The sequence below is a fragment of the Myotis davidii genome, unplaced genomic scaffold (genome assembly GCF_000327345.1).
Source record: "Myotis davidii unplaced genomic scaffold, ASM32734v1 scaffold184, whole genome shotgun sequence".
Taxonomy (NCBI): domain Eukaryota; kingdom Metazoa; phylum Chordata; class Mammalia; order Chiroptera; family Vespertilionidae; genus Myotis; species Myotis davidii.
This window is the reverse complement of record NW_006297021.1, coordinates 5906879-5918327: the sequence shown is the minus strand read 5'-3', so window position 1 is coordinate 5918327 and position 11449 is coordinate 5906879.

The following is an 11449-nucleotide window of genomic DNA, read 5'->3' as shown; positions in this document are numbered from 1 at the left end:
ACAGAAAGTGGTATAGCAAAGGTGGAGATTTATTGAAGAACAAGTACAGACTCCCACGTGGGGAGAGGGAAGGGGTCCCAAAGAATGGACTGGACTACCATGTAGGGAGGGGGAAATGGGTCCCACTGAGTTCCTTTTCCCTATGGCTTATAAAAGCTGCAGATCCTGGTGCCTTGATATCCCTTCTGATTGGTCACTATTCCCTTAGACTGGGCTCAAAGGTTGAACCTCACATGGGACATATGAAGCCCCCCCCACTTTCTTATTGTTTTGCTGTTCCCTTTGGGCTTTCTTCCTCTCTCCTTCTGGATGAATGGCTTCCTTCTCTTTATTTTGTAAATATAGACCGGTTGCTGTTCTCAGCTCCCTCATTCTATGGAAATGTATCTGTTGCAGCTTTCCAGCTCCCCCATTCTATGGACATATACCTTCTGCTGCTCTGCAGCCCTGTGCTTTCCTCCATGGTCCCCTTAATTTCCAAAATTTCCTAAACCTGTCCTATCTTATCCCTAAAATTCCTGTTTCAATAGCAAGTCACTCTAAGTCAGTAATCGAACTTCAAATCCTTATCTATGGGATACACACGTTTAGGGTAGTGGTGTATGTGTCCTTAATATCACACTTTAAGTTTCAGGAAAGTTAACTCAAACATTTTGAAACTTTTTAAGACATTTCTATATATTACTACAACAAGTTCGCATGTCCTTAGATCACACCAAACAGTTGTGGACAAATGCACACCGCTCTGCTGGCTGTGATGGGACAGAGATGTCCCTGAAATGACCGTGAGGAAAGTCTCTAAGCCTCCTCTGTTCCCTCGAGGCTGGAGATGCAACACAGTCTCTTCCTCCAGCTTCCTAGTCCCCCGGTGCAACAGGTGAGGGGCATCGTCCATTCGGACTGCAGGTGTCACCAGTCAGGTCAGTGGCGTTCAGAGCAACCCTGGCCTCGAGAAAGCTCCTTGCTTCCTCACAGCTGCGACAGGAAAGAACAAATCTTAAACCCACTCTCTTGACCCAGGATTGGAGACTGACCTTCTTCTAGGTTCGGGACCCAGTCTGGTAGTATGTGACCTTCTGCTGTTTTTGTCCATGAAGTGAGATCATATGAGAACAAACCAGCCATGCAAAGAGGAAGAGGAAACAGGAAGTGGAAAGCCCCGAGGAGAGCATGAGCAGGGTGAGCTGAGGAACAGAAAGGAGACCGGTGTGACTCACGCAGACATTAGCAACTTCTCTCACAGAGGGCCACTCAGTCCACAGTTGGACTCTTATGGGCCATTGGGTCTTGACTGCAACTACTCAGCTATTGTGCACAAAAGCCACCCTGGGCAGTTCACACACAAATGAGTGTGGCTGTGATCCAGCGAAATTTTATTTAGGACACTGACATTTGAATTGCATATCATTGTCACATGTCACAAAACATTGCTCTTCTTTTGATTCCTTTCCCCTCTGTTTTAAGATAGAAAAACCATTCTTAGCTCAGTACCAACACTGGCATTGACTGGCTTTGGCTTGGGGGCTGACCCCTGGGCTGAAGCACAGGGAGTGAATGGTGAAGACAGGAGTCCCAGATGCAACCAGAGAGCGTTCGGTAGGTGGGGCCAGACCATGTGCAGAGGTGTTGTAGGCCATTGGAGGGAGTGTGGGTTTTATTTCAATCACGGAGGGGGTGTGTGTGTCGGGGGGGTGGGCACAAGCCTGACGGGCTCTAGGCAGGAAAGGGACCGATATATTTGAGTAACACTCTGTTGCATCTGAATCCAGGATGGACTGTCAGGAAGCAAAACTAGAAGCAGATGCCAGTGAGGATGCTCCTCCCTCAGACCCAGCGGAGACTATAAAATTCTAAAATGAGAATCAGATCCCCACCCTCGCAGGGTAACACTCGGGGTGATAAGGTGTCCAAGCACCCAGCAGAGTGCCAGGTGCATAGGATGTCCTCAATGTTAGTTCTATATGCTTCCTTCCTTCTCTGGTGGTAAAAAGCTGGGTATATGGGTTTAGTCCAGATATCTCACTGTTCTCAGAAAAAGGGGTCATTCTGCTAAACATTGGTCAGGTAATGTCATTAAAAGCAAGCAGACATACCCTTAAGTTTTGTTAATGACCCTGTAGGATGTATGTGTATATTCATATTTTTGTTGAGCCACATGGAATAACTAATTTTTTTCCTGTTTAAAGTTTATCAAGATCACTGGCCTTATTGTTGCTCTGAAAACACATTTAGTTTTTATCTATTTCGTTTTCCTCATTACAAGTTTTAATATATAAAAAAAGGGTTGAAAAAATTATCCTTAGGTAAAGAGAGAGAAAACAAAATTACATTTGATCATTTTTGTCAGAATTAACAAACAAAACACTAGTCTTTATGTGCCATTCCATTTTTCTCCCAATCTCTTGATTGCTCCTGGCATTGGATAGGAATAAAAATGCAAGAAACACCAAATCAGGAAGTTGCCTGATATTAGAAAATTATCAACTTGGAAAGGGGATAAATTACATATGGGACCACACAGGACTGTGAGGTTCAGAGGAGGTATGATAAAAATCAAACCAACCCAGAATCCGGGTGTTAAATGAAATACTGTAGTTATAGGGGTAAAGATTTTATACCTACTTGACTTTATGCACTCGGGAAGGTAACGGTGGTTAGTCGGTAGTTATTAACATTATACATACACAGCATCAGAATAACTATGACCGTCATTCTTGGCCTTTGAAGGCTGTGGGGGAGTCCCCCCCGGGTTCTTGTGGTTCTGGTGGCCCCAGCATCCCGGGGCCTGCAGCACCATCCCTGCAGTCTCAGCTTTTGTCTTCTCTGCTCTGTCTCTCATAAGGACACTTGTCTTTGCATTGAGGGCCCAGCAGGACAATCTGGAATGATACCATTTCCAGACCCTTCACTTAATTATGTCAGCCAAGACCAATTTCCAGTAAGGTCACAGTCTCAGGTTCTGGGTGTGAGGATGTAGACCTATCTTTTGGGGGGGGACATCATTCAAGCCACTACAACAGTGAGTTCTGTCCTTGTCAAAAGGTGACTTGAGGGAACTGGCAGCATAATTTACCTCCATGCAACCTGCAAGTTGATACATTGCCCTAAGATGATTTCCTCATTGTTTCCACGCAGGGGTCCTCAAACTGCAGCCCGCAGGCCACATGCAAATACAAATATTGCATTTGTTCCCATTTTGTTTTTTTACTTCAAAATAAGGTATGTGCAGTGTGCATAGGAATTTGTTCAGAGTTTTTTTTTTTAAACTATAGTCCGGCCCTCCAACGGTCTGAGGGACAGTGAACTGGCCCCCTGTTTAAAAAGTTTGAGGACCCCTGGTGCCAGTATGCAAATCTTACCTCCTTAACTAGTCCTAGGTTTTGTGTTCAGTACAGGCCTTTTAAAATGGAATTCATTAACCTGATTCTTAGCTAGGCTGATGTTTTTCTTATGGTTAGACTGAATGCCTTAGTTTTTTATTGCTGCAGTAGCAAATTATGACAACTTTAGTGGCTGAAATAACACAAACGTATTACAAGTCTGTAGGTAGAAGCCTGACATGAGTCTGACGGGGCCAGAATCCAGGTGTCAGCAGCGCTATGACCCTCTCTAGGGAGATTCTTTTTCCTTGCCTTGTCTGCTTCCTTGGCTGGTGGTCTCTTCCTCCATCTACGCCCCCAGCAACTCTTTCTGACCCTTCCATTTCTCCCATTGCATTCCCCCACCATCCCCTCCCCCCTCCCCTCTCCTCTCCTCTCCTGAGACAGTAAAGGCTCTTCTCTTTGAAGAACTCATGTGATTAGGTTGGGTCTACCCAGATAATCCAGAATAATCTTTCCCTCTCAAGATCTGTATCCTTAATCTCATCTGCAAAATCCATTTTGCCATAAGGTAATATACTCACGGATTCTCAGGTTTAGAAAGTAGACGTGAGGGACCATTATTCTGCCTACTGCATCGGAGTGATGGGTTTAGGGGAGGAAGCCTACAGAGGTAAAGTGTCATTCTCATCGCATCATATTAGGGGTGCATGCTGTCAACACGGTTTCTCACTGATGGCGGTGACTCTGATCACCTGTCTGAGGCAGTGCTGTCAGGTTTCTCCATTGCAGTTCTTTCCCCTCCTGTTTCCACGCAGTACTCTCTGGAAGGGGACGCCGTGCCGCCCACACTTACTGGTGAGGTGCTACAGTTATGTCCCCACCTACTCGTGGGCCTACATAAAATTGTTTAAAATTCTTCTCTATGGGTTATTTGTCTTTCTATTATCAAAGATTTATATCAGTATGGATTCATAGATATTTATACTTTGAGTTTTCACAATATTTATTGTTTATTTATTTTTTTGTTCAAATTGTTTCAGCACATGCCCTAACTGGTTTGGCTCAGTGGATAAGAGCGTTGGCCTGTGGACTGAATGGTCCCAGGTTCAATTCCAGTCAAGGGCACATGCCCAGATTGTGGGCTCAATCCCCAATAGGGGGTGTACAGGAGGCAGCTGATCAATGAATCTCTGTGATCAATGAATCTCTCTCATTATTGATGTTTCTCTCTCTCTCTCCCTTCCTCTCTGCAATCAGTAAAAATATATTAAAAGAAAATTGTTTCAGCACAGGCTGTCCAGTTGGCTCCTGTGTTCCTTTGACATACCTCCTTCATTTTGTGTTTTGAGGACTTCCTTACTTTCTGGCACCAGGCTCCTTGTGTATTCCCTACCCCAGTCCTAGACTCCATCAGCTCTCCAAGGAGCTCTGGTTTCTTTTATTGGAGAGTGGATTTAGAAACCAAGATCTGGGTTTGGGTTCATCCAGTGAAACATTCCTCTCAAATGGTGTACTTTTTATGTTAGAAATTCTATTTGGTTCTTTTCAATATCTTCCATTTATTTCCCCATTAGGTTCATATTTTTCTTTAAATAGGTGTTTTAATAACATCTCACTTTGCTGATTCCATCATCTGTGGCTTTTATTTGTGTCTTTTCTGATTGATTGCTCTTTCTTTTTCTTTTTTAAATTGAATTTATTGGGGTGACATTGGAATTGATTGATTTTTTTCTTGATTATTGGGTCATATTTTCTTATTTGATATGTTTGGTAATATTTTTTATTGGATTTTAGACACTGTATTTTACATTGTTGAATGTCTGTATTTTTGTGTGTTTGCTTTTTGTTTACTTTGATGAATTTGGGGCCTTTCTTAGGCAAGCAGTTTAACTTGCACATCAGCTTTATCCCTTTAGAGACCTGCCTCTCAGCTTTGCTAAACACATAGGAAGTAGCGTAGCCTTCACTCCAGGGATCGTTCAGCTCCACGGAGAGTTGGATGATCAGTAAGGCCTCTTCCCTCTGGCTGTTGGGAACTCAACCAGTTCCGAAGTCTGCATGAGCTCTGGGAATATAAGTTTACCAAGCCCCGGTCCGTCTTTCCCAGCGTTTTGGAGTACTGGTTTCCACATGTCTGATCCAGTACGCAGCTGACACCATACAACATTCAGGAAATCCTTTTCTGTATAACTTCATCTTTTTGCGAACTTAGCCTCACAACTTGCAGCTGCTTCAGCGTCCCCCGTCTCTGAGCTTTGTTTCCTCACTCCCTTTCTTGGTTCGGTTGGGTCCCCCTTCCCCCCACCCCATTACTGCAAATGCAGAATGAAAATTGCTTCCACCAAGAAGCATAGGGAGTCATAGGCTCATGCCATTTCTTCCCTATGTTTTGTCCAGTTTTCTAGGTGTTTGCTGCAGGAGGTCCAGGCCAGGCCTCATTACACTTTCATGGCCAAACTGTCCCTTTAGTTCTGAACTGTGGGTGATAGTCTTGATATGGGCCTTCACATCATATCTGTATTCACATGTGCTAGACATTGGGGTGCTTTTTAAACTTGGAAAATCATGTTCCTTAAATTTTTCTGAGGAATTTTCTTAAGTCTTTACTAATTTCCTGTCTACTGTTATCTCAGTTCTCATTTCCTAGAATTTCTACTAGATATTGGATCTTTTGGATTGAGGATCCATTTTTCTTATTTTTTTTTGTATTTTCCATTAAGAGAAGTACACTTTATGTGAGATTTACTTGTAACCTTCCAATTAGTCTATAAAATTAAAATATCTGTCATTTTTTAATTTCTAGGAACCTTGTTCTCTATTGTTGCTTCTTATAATTGTTTTTCTCTTATAAATGCAGTCAATATCTTTTCTCACATCTTTAATGATATTAAAGTTTTTTTGGAGTTTTCTGCATCACCTTTGTTTCCTTTGAGTTCTTTTTTATTTTTAAATATATTTAAAAATTGATTTTTAGAGAGAGAGGAGGGGAGAGAGATAGAGAAGTAGAAACATCGATGAGAGAGAAGCACCATTAATTAGCTGCCTCCTGCATGCCCCCACTGAGGATTGAGCTGGCAACCAGGGCATGTGACCTGGCCGGGAATTGAACTGTGACCTCCTGGTTCATAAGTCGACACTCAACCACTGAGCCAGGCCAGCCACCCCTGAGTTCTGTATTGTTTGTTTTCACTGTGGCTGTTAGAGTGCCTCTTAACACCTTGGGTATTCCCTCTTAAGAGTGAGGCATAAAATAGCTCGCCTGACCGGAAGCTCTGTGTACATATGCTGGGCGTACACACAGGCGGTCTTCACTGGGGCAGACCGCGGGACCAGCTGGTGTTCCTACGGAGAGCACCCTCCTATCTCCTCTCTGGCAGATTTGTTCCGGATATTAGTGTTCTGGGTCTGAGCAGTGAAAAGGGGAAGGAGATTTCACTGTTCAGCATACAGACTCCCTCAATCCTCTCATGTTGGAAGAACTCTACCTCTGCCCGCTTTTGTAAGGAAGGAGAGAAGTCAACACACTGCGTGGGTCCCAGACGGAGACAGAGAACTTCAGGGCTCTAGTTGCTTCTTATACAGACTTTTAAGCTAACTCTGCTGACTCCTGGCGAGGTTTTTCTATCTTTGTGCCTTTTCTGGGTTCCGTGTGGAGAGTTTGCTTGCTTCTCCCAGGTAGCCCTCCAACTCCCTTTGCAGGTGCTAAAGTGTGGCCTTCCTTCTCTCTGCTTAATCTTTCTTATTCCTCTTTAAAAATCCTGTCTCCATATATGGTGGGCACAGACATCTATTAGTTTCCTATGAGGGATATGTATTTCTGTTGCCTGTTCTCCTTAATGTTTTTTGGTGAATTTTGAGATAAGGTGGTTGGGTAGTTACGTCTTTACTTCGCCTTTCTGAAAACAGTCTCTCATATTTTTATAGCAGAAAACATGACTCACCATATTATGAATTCTTATAACCATATTTTTGTTTAATTAAAGCTTAAATTTGGAGATAAACTAAATTTCAATCTAATTTGGGCTTCCTACTGGTTAACTGAAGGAAATAAACTGTATAGCAAAAGGGTTAAAGGCACACACCACCAGACATCTGGATACAATACAAGTTTAGTGCACAGGTGTTCTGCCCACATGACCATAAGTGAAACATCTGGACGTGAGATATTTTCTTCTTTAGTTTCCACCAGATGTTTTACATCGGAATGGACAGAGCCATGCAATTACAGCAACTTGTGAGTGGAATGCTGAGCTAACCAATAACTTGGGCTTTCTCTTCTGTGCATCCTGAATGTGACCGTGAATAGTCCACCACCATCATGACATCAGCTGTCTGCGGAGGCTGCCCTAAGAGGGTCCGAGGAATCCACACCTGCAGGCACTGCCCTGGCGACTCTAACTCCCCTCTCTCACGCCTCAGGAATCAGTTCACGTATCACAAGGAAACAGTTTTCAGTCTAGAGTTTGAGAGGCTGGAGAGCTGCCTCAGGATCTTATTAAATGCACATATTTCTAACACATGTTGGATCTTCGAGTCTCCCCCTTACCCCCATCTCCAATTTTTAATTGGAAAAACTGTTTTCCTAAGACTACCAATGTATTTAATGTATCATTCAGCAAAGCCTCTTGGGCATAGACACAGAACTGGCTTGGGCTAAACCAGCGGTTCTCAACCTGTGGGTCGCGACCCCTTTGGCGGTCGAACGACCCTTTCACAGGGGTCGCCTAAGACCATCCTGCATATCAGATATTTACATTACGATTCATAACAGTAGCAACATTACAGTTATGAAGTAGCAACGAAAATAATTTTATGGTTGGGTCACAACACGAGGAACTGTATTTAAAGGGCCAGAAGGTTGAGAACCAGTGGAAAGGATCAGATGAGTTTGTTAGGTGGGTGTTCTCTGTGGTACGAGAGGACATTTTAAAGTGTGAAAGCTTCTACAGGGCTTTTTAAAGCTGGCTGTCACACACACACACACGCACACGCATGTATGTGCACACGCACACGCACGTGCACACTCTATTGTAACCTGTTAGGGTAGAGCTCCAATCCCACCACCTGGGGGAAGTCTGTGAGCTCTCCTATGTTTGTCCTTGCTGGGCTCCATTGTTCTGTCTGGAATTGTTTACTTTTGGGCTTGACTGATGAAAGTGTCATGTTTATGTGGACATCTATTTGCTGCAGAACAATTCTTCAGAAGCGGCACAAAGAAAGCTGGACTAAGATTCCCACCTTTCCTGAGGCCACTGAGCTGGTGTCACGGACGCAGCAGGCGTGTGGAGCAGACATGTACACAGCACTTTGTGGAAGTATAGTCCGTGGGCCAGACTCCGCCAGCTTCCTTCCTGTGAGTGCGTCCAGCTGGCCTGCAAGGACGCGTGCTGGTTCTGTGAGGTGATGTAGATTTTATCAGTACAAAGCGGAGAGCTCTTCATGAGAGCAGGGCTCGTGCTGCATGGGAGCAGCTCCTTCCTTCTCACCGTGCTGCACGTTAGGACATTTCCTCACCATCAGGGAGGCAGAGATGCACAGAAAGGGCTAAGTGGGCCTTCCCGCAGGGAGAGCAGGCAGATCCCATAAGGAACTGAAACCCTGCCTGCTTGCAGTGTCTGCAGTGGCTCTGTCGGCAGCTTTGGGTTAAGGCACTCCGGCCAGAAGGCCCTGGAAGTGACATAAGCATAGTGCACAGTCAAGAAAAATCTAGTTATAATGAATTATCCAGGGCGATTCTCTCCCTCCCTCTCTCAGCCTAACAAAAGGGAAAGCAGATGTCAAGTGGTTTTACTTTTTCTCTTTAATATGCTCTGTATTTCCAAATATTCATTTTCTTTTAAAATTATCATTTTTCCTCAATACAAATATAAAGAAATTAGTAACCCCCTGTCCTCAAGGTAACCGATATTAACAGCTTGGTATACACACCTTTTTCCTTTTTGTTTTTGCTAATCCTCACCTGAGGGCATTTTTTCCATTGATTTTTAGAGACAGAGTGGAAGGGAGGGAGGCAGGAAGGGAGGAAGAGAAAGCGAAAGAGAGAGAGAGGGAGAGAGGGAGAGAGAGAGAGAGAGAGAACCTTGACCATCTAGATCTTCTATCAAAGCTCTTGTTTATTTCCTTCAGAACACAAATACAAACCTGTAACTATCCTGTTGGTTTGCCTGTGTCTCTGCCTGGTGACATTACGACCACTAGAATGTAGGCTCCAGGAGAACAGGGGTTTGTTGTGTCCCGACTGCTGGCCTTTGAGCAGCCCTGGCGCGATGGCCTTGCAGCCCCTCCGTGAGGGAGGGTGGGCATGTCTGGGAGTTGTGAATGTGCGAGGCTGTAAGTCAGAAAGCTTCCGGAAAGGCAGAGGGTCAGTGATGTGTCCCCAGAGCTGAGGACAGTTCCCGAGTACTAAATAAATGTTTGTTACTTGAGTGATGATTTTGTGAAGCTATTCTAATTTATTAGAAAAATAACCCATTTGAAGGGGGTTAACCTTGAGTGTATTTTTATTTAAAAATATTTTTATTGATTTCAGAGAGGAAGGGAGCGGGAGAGAGAGATAGAAAGAAACATCAATGATGAGAGAGAATCATCGATCAGCTGCCTCCTGCATGTCCCCTACTGGGGATCGAACCCATAATCCAGTGCCCCAACCAATGGGAGTCAAACCATGACCTCCCAGTTCATAGGTCGATGCTCAACCTCTGAGCCACACCGGCCGGGCTAGAATGTATCTTTAAATTTCTTCCTTAGTTGAGATGCATTCATGGAGAGAGCAATTGCTACGGGTCCAAGCAATCATTGTCCTGACTCCATGCCCTTGCAAAGAAATGCATCCAAATGCATCCAGGTATCTGGTCTTTTAGGATGTTCCATTCCACAGCTGGAGCATAAACATGCCTTGCTCAAGAGGTCACTCTAGTTTCATTAAGCTGCTCAGACAGTTGTTTTTGTGTTAGACCTAGGTGTTTGGTGGATTTCCTTGGTATGGCACAGGTTACTTTTTCCAGAGACTTCCAAAATGGTTACATATTGCTATATTGATCCTCCCCCTCCCCCAGGCGGAGATTTATGACTATACTAGTATGTATCTTATTGAAGGACTAAGAAGTATTTCTTGATTGTGTATATCAACATCATGTGGATTTGGGGGTTGTCAGTACACTTTTGGTCAGCAGCGCTGTGTCCTGGAGGGCCTAAGCCTGCGGGGAAACTCAGCCTATGCTCTGTGAGCCTAGTGGCCTGGAAAATGAGAAACAATGCCCATGCCTCAGGGAGCTGGGGGTGGGGGGTGGGGGAGGGAGGCGGCAGGAAAGCCTGAAACTGGCGATGCCCCCCAGGGTCTTGGCTGGTCAGGAATGGCTGAAATTGGCGATGCCTCCCAGGGTCTTGGCTGGTTAAGGAAGTGATGGATACAAGGTTGTAAGGAGAGATGTTATTAGCTCAGCTTTAGACAAGCTTAGTTTGTTGCATCTGAGGAACACCTAGGACAGTGATGGCGAACCTTTTGAGCTCGGAGTGTCAGCATTTTGAAAAACCCTAACTTAACTCTGGTGCCGTGTCACATATAGAAATTTTTTGATCTTTGCAACCATAGTAAAACAAAGACTTATATTTTTGATATTTATTTTATATAGTTAAATGCCATTTCACAAAGAAAAATCAACCAAAAAAATGAGTTTGCGTGTCACCTCTGACATGCGTGTCATAGGTTTGCCATCACTGGCCTAGGAGGTGATGCATCCAGAGCTAAGAAGTTACAGATTTTGGAGATGTCACTAAATAGTGGCATCTGAAACTTTGGGCGTGGCTCAGAGCACTCAAAGGGAAGGAATGTAGAATGAGAAAATAGGAGGGTTGAGGACAGAATGTCTGGAAACACTGTGATTTAGGGGCTGCCAGAAGAGGAGCCAGCCAAGAAACAGAACAGGACAGAGGGAGCAGGACAGAAGAGAATAGAAAGGCCACACGGAGAATGGGCAGCAGAGTGGGCATTATTAAATGTCACATAAAAGACTGAGCAGACAAGGAGTGGAAATGGCCCTGCAGGAAAATCACAGCAGGTCTATTAATTAAAAATACCAACAGGTCTGTCCTGGCTGGGGAGATCTCAGGTAGCGGATTTTTTTCTT